The following is a 5,622-nucleotide window of genomic DNA, read 5'->3' as shown; positions in this document are numbered from 1 at the left end:
TGTTGTTTTATTTTCAAATGTATTAGTAGCCTGTGGAAAAAAGTTTATTTTGATATTTACCTCAGAAGGCAGTGCATTTAAGGCACGCCCCCAAGACCGTGGTCCGGGTGGACGAGATATAATGACAGATGAACACCTTGGTTGGATAATGAAGGTTGCCTCAGCTCAAAGCCTGAGCCCCGACATTAATGAACTAGCATCCAAGAAAAGATGACAGGTATCTGGCTTGGGCACATCAGATTAGATCTGTGGGTTGCAAACTGAGCAGTTTAAAGTCCTGAATGGTTGTTTTATTCATTATTTTATTTTCAAATTTATTAGCCTGTGGAAAAAGTTAATGTTGATATTTACCTCAGAAGGCTGCAAATAAAAAAGAGGCATTCCATTTGTATTTACATTTTATTTGATATGCCATTGATGTATATTTGCATGTTATATAAGCCTTGCTTGTTCAATATTCAATGCAAAACTTGTTTGGGTCCCTATTAAAAGGTTAATTTGTTCAACCTTGGCCCGCGGCTTTGTTCAGTTTTACATTTTGGCCCACTCTGTATTTGAGTTTGACAGCCCTGCTTTAGAATAAGCTCACTTCAGTTTCTACAACTAATGCACAGATTATAGGAAATGAATTGTGCAATGAGAACCCTGCGGTGGATTAGTACAGGTGATGTTAACTCCTGCTCCATGGCTTAGTCTTCGCATGAAGCCGTGTCACGAGGGGTGGTCACACTTTGACCCCCGACTCGTCTTCGCTGACAGGCTGCTCTGCTATGCGGCCCTGTCACTCAACTCTGTGCACCAACAATGGCAGAAATTCCAGTATGTTTGTTTGGTTAAGGACGGCTCTCTGAAACCCTGAACCTCCCCGCGATCCACAGCAGCCTCTGTCACCCGGTGTCAGTCCAAAGCCGGGCGGCGGGAGTAGTTTGCCCTGTGTCTCGAGACCAGTCAGTCCCCATTTACCAATTGTATCTCCTGCGTCCGTCCACAATGGCGCAAACAGGCTAAATCCGCCTTCAAATGCACTTAGTAGAACATGTCAACATGTCAGGCTCTACTCGGTTCTTCGTTCCGTCTTAATCCGGCCCATTGAACGCTGACAGTTGTCTGTGAGTCAGACATTCATTGGGTCTTTGTCAGTCCTAGCAGCCCCAGCATAGAGCAGAACTTTCAGACGCGCGTTCAAAACACACACACGCTGGGTATTAAGCGCCACGGCCGAGGTAAAAGCTTCGGGGGGGGAGGAGAAAGCGATACAAACCTTATGTAAACACAAGCGCCAAAGTGACGCAAGGAGCAGAAAAGGCTCAACCAAAGCGAGGATTATCTCCAGAAATGAAAAGGGGCCGATTATGACTGCTTTGTTGTTCTGCTGGCTGCTATCTGGCTGAAGGGATGTCAGTCTGAGATGCCTTCAGGGCCCCCGGACAAGGTGTGGTGCCTTGGGGTGGCGTCTTTAGGCTACTATTAAGTTTTCCAGGAGAATCAGCCCAGTCACCTTTTTAGATCACAAAACAACCATGATCCCACAATCCTACAGACCACCTCAACAGTAGTGACAAGACTGCAAACATCAAATTCACACATGAAGAGGAAATGAACGGGACCATAACTTTTTTGAACATGAAAATCCACCGCAAAACATTACTGTTCATCGAAAACCGACAACACACCGACCGATAAGGACTTGTTCTCCAGGACCAGGAGGCGTGTGGGTCGGATCACAGCTGACTCTTCTCACCCTGGACACACACTATTCTCCCCTCTCCCCTCAGGCAGGAGACTACGCTCCATCCAGAGCCACACCTCCCGCCACCTGAACAGTTTTTTCCCGTTGGCCATCAGGCAAATGAACAATAACTCCTAACAGCAGCTCCTTGAATTCCTTGAATCCCTTCTAAGTCTATCTGATAGCTCAGTCACAGCTCTTTTTATACCCAATATGTGTTATATGTGTTTTATGTCGCACGTTTGCACCAAGAAAAATTCCTAGTTTGTGAACCCGTTCTCAAACAATGGCAATAAAACTATTCTGATTCTGATTCTGATATCTACTCTGGACCTCCGAACATCCCACAGCACACAAACTATCCGTGGTGAGAACATTCTATGAACGGGCCAACATCATAACAGAAGAGAAACACATCCAAATTGTGCTCAAAAACTGCCAACATCCCAACATCGAAAAATGGGAACAAGGGAAAAAAAACAAGGAAAAGAGAAAACAAAGAAGAAACTCAAAGAAAAAGCTGAAATAAAGATCAAAGAGGTCATAACCTTGTCATACATGAGGAGAGTAACTGAAACATGAAAAAACACAACAGTTAAACCTCACACAAAAACAAGACAGTTACTTGTACATCCAAAAGACAAAAATAGAACAAGACAAGAAATGCAATGTCATCTACGAAATCCCGTGTAAGATCATGCGAAAAATCATACATGGGAGAAACAGGGAGGACATTCAACACAAGGAAGAAATCGAATGCGAAAAAGAGACAACTGGAAAGTTTTTACGAGAAGCCTAAAACAAAAATCCGAATGGGAAATGTTAAAATCAGCCATATCAGATCATTGCCAAATAAATAACCACATCATGGACCGGGACAACGGCAAAATCATCGTTCACAGAAAGTAACAAATTCAAACAATGGATTAAGGAGGAGGGCAGCACGGTGGAAGAGGGGTTAGTGCATCTGCCTCACAATACGAAGGTCCTGAGTAGTACGGAGTTCAATCCCGGCCTCGGGATCTTTCTGTGTGGAGTCGCATGTTCTCCCCGTGACTGCGTTGGGTTCCCTCCGGGTACTCCGGCTTCCTCCCACCGCCCAAAGACATGCACCTGGGGATAGGTTGATTGGCAACACGAAATAGTCCCTAGTGTGTGAATGTGAGTGTTGTCTGTCTATCTGTGTTGGCCCTGTGATGAGGTGGCGACATGTCCAGGGTGTAGCCCGCCTACCGCCCGAATGCAGCTGAGATAGGCTCCAGCGACTAGGGAGGATGTTTGATAAGAAATTATCGAGTTCGAGCCTATTATCGAATCCTCTTATCCTTATCGATTCTCTCATCGAATCCAGATAGGTTGTTGTATATGGAAAGAAACACAATATTTGGTTTAACAAAAGCTCACTTTTATTTTATAAGAAAAAAATAAAATAAAATAAATATTGACTGTTACCCCCCCTAAAAAAATAAAAAATAAAAATATTTACTGTTGTTACCCAAAGTATATTAAGTGGGATTTTTCAGAAAAACAAATATATACAGTAACACCAAAACAACCTGTCTCTGTGATCACTATAAGTGTATAAATATGAATATATTGTTAAATAAAATCAGTCCCTTGGGCACAAAACTGAAAATAATACAGCTCTCCAAAAAGTGCACTTCTGCTGCTATTGGAACATACTAACTACACACACAGGCAGACAGCTAACAAACAATCCAAAGCAGATTAATCCATTTAGGCTCTTTATTGTTGTTGATCTTGCTTTGTCTTTTCCTATCTTTACTTTTGTCTTGCACTGGACTATTATTTTTATTTTTTTAACTGAAAGACACACAATGACAAATGTATAAGCTATGTGATTCAATGAACATACTGAAATGTACTACACAATATGTAAATATTAGCTTCACACAAATATACAGTACTATCAACAAACAAATACTTCTGAGTGTTTAAACTATTTCGATGGTGGAAATACACGACTGGCAGCCATTTTAAGTCCTCAAAACATCCATTGAAACAGTGCACAAAAAACGTTTTTCAATAAACATCTTAGTTTTAAATTTAACCACTTTCCACCTTAATATTGAGTTACATAAACAAGTTAAACAGTTTACTTACAGACTTATCTTTTCCAAGCCTTGTAAGAGCTAACACAACTTGTCTACTTCTCAATTTTCTCATGAACTGAACTGACTCGCCAACCCGGAAGTGGCCAGACTAATGACGCGTAGTATTTTCATATCGCCACAAGGTGTCAGTAAGAGTCTACAATCACATGGGCATAACATTGCCCATTTGGGATTCGTTCCCAGGGATTCGAATAAAGACCCAACTCTTTTTCTTTTACTATAGTGGTCTTGATAACGGGTACCGGTTCTCAAAAAGGGATTCGAGTCCAAAGACTCGGTTCTTTTCTTATCGAACAACCGGGAAAACCGGGTTCGAGCATCATCCCTACCAGCGACCCCCCGCGACGGATGGATGGATTAAGGAGGCGATCAAACTAAGGAAGCGGCCCAAGGAAACAATCGATCGGGATGAGGGAGCAGTCATGCTCTCGCATACCTGGGACTCCCTGGGACTGGGGGTGGGGGGTAGACTTGACAGGTCTGCCTGGTTGGCCACGCCTACAAGAACAGCTGACAGGCAACACGTCACAGTGGTCAGGTGACCCTTCTGAAGAAGACCGCAGATGACAGTGGAAACATGTCAGGTAAAGATTCCGTCTAATATACCGAAAATATTGTCTGATTACAAGAACATTTGAAAGAGAACCATGAGAACAAGTTCTTATGCTGTGTCGTACACACATTTCTTCTCCAGAATCCAAGGACGCTTATATGTGACTCCCTTTTGCGGGTAAAGTACTCCCCTTCAAAAAACATCAAGGTTGTCTCGTTTGTGTTTGACTGATCTAAGGACCGCATTTTTGCCTGTGCTCCAACCTCCAGAAAGATCCGGTCAACGACTCGCATCCCTTTCTTTGACTTCACTTCAACCACAAACCCTGCAGGAAAAAAGGTGGGCTCTTATCAGCGCTGGGTCGCCATTGGTAGCCGAGTCGAGGTGAGGGCCTGCGAAACGAGCTTATTTGACCCCTGATAAGAACAGGATACCCTTAGGAATGGTCTAAATTCAATACACATGGCTGCCTTTTATCAGAGGGGATGTGGATGTTAGAAAAGAAGCCGGCTATCTGTCGCTCTGTGGTCCGGGTTCCGCCTATCTAGAGGGGTCAAACACACCACAACCTTTTTGTAGAACATGCGGCCAACAACAAGAAGCGGCTGCGCAACTATGTGTTATTCTGTGGTTTGGATCCCCAGGCATCTCGGCAATGATGATGCCAACCTCCTCTAACAAATCATTTATTAAGGCGTTTTGTCACTCGGGAAGCTTGTTTTATTACAGGATTTATAGAGGGGATAACAGCACGTTTGCATGCCAAACCTCACTCACTCGAGGCAATTCTGATTGCAGAGGCAACGCACTGCAAAAAGTGAAATCTAAGTAAGATGAAATATCTCAAATAAGGCTGATATTTGCTTATTTTCTGTCTGATAAGATCATTCTTCTCACTAAGCAGATTTTATGTTGGAGTGTTTTACTTGTTTTAAGGGTTTTGGTCCTAAATGATCTCAGTAAGATATTACAGCTTGTTGCTGAGATTTGATGAGCTATATTGAGTAAAACATGCTTGAAACTAGAATATCAACTGTTGCAAAGCTGTGTCATCAACACTCACAAGTAGGGATGTCCGATAATATCGGCCTGCCGATATTATCGGCCGATAAATGCGTTAAAATGTAATATCGGAAATTATCGGTATCGGTTTTTTTATTATCTGTATCGGGTTTTGTTTTTTTGTTTTTTGTTTTTTTTATTAA

At 42.6% G+C, this 5,622-nt stretch overlaps 1 long non-coding RNA gene across 1 annotated transcript; it reads left to right on the top strand.

Moving 5' to 3' along the window:
- The first annotated feature begins 4,398 nt into the window (after positions 1-4,398).
- LOC133651680 (uncharacterized) lies at positions 4,399-4,757 on the top strand. Its single transcript, XR_009826474.1, has 3 exons — positions 4,399-4,448; positions 4,559-4,594; positions 4,687-4,757. It is a non-coding gene; the product is annotated as an uncharacterized LOC133651680 (long non-coding RNA).
- Positions 4,758-5,622: the final 865 nt, after the last annotated feature.

Source organism: Entelurus aequoreus, linkage group LG06 (assembly GCF_033978785.1).
Source record: "Entelurus aequoreus isolate RoL-2023_Sb linkage group LG06, RoL_Eaeq_v1.1, whole genome shotgun sequence".
Taxonomy (NCBI): domain Eukaryota; kingdom Metazoa; phylum Chordata; class Actinopteri; order Syngnathiformes; family Syngnathidae; genus Entelurus; species Entelurus aequoreus.
This window is presented reverse-complemented; position numbering and strand designations above follow the sequence as displayed.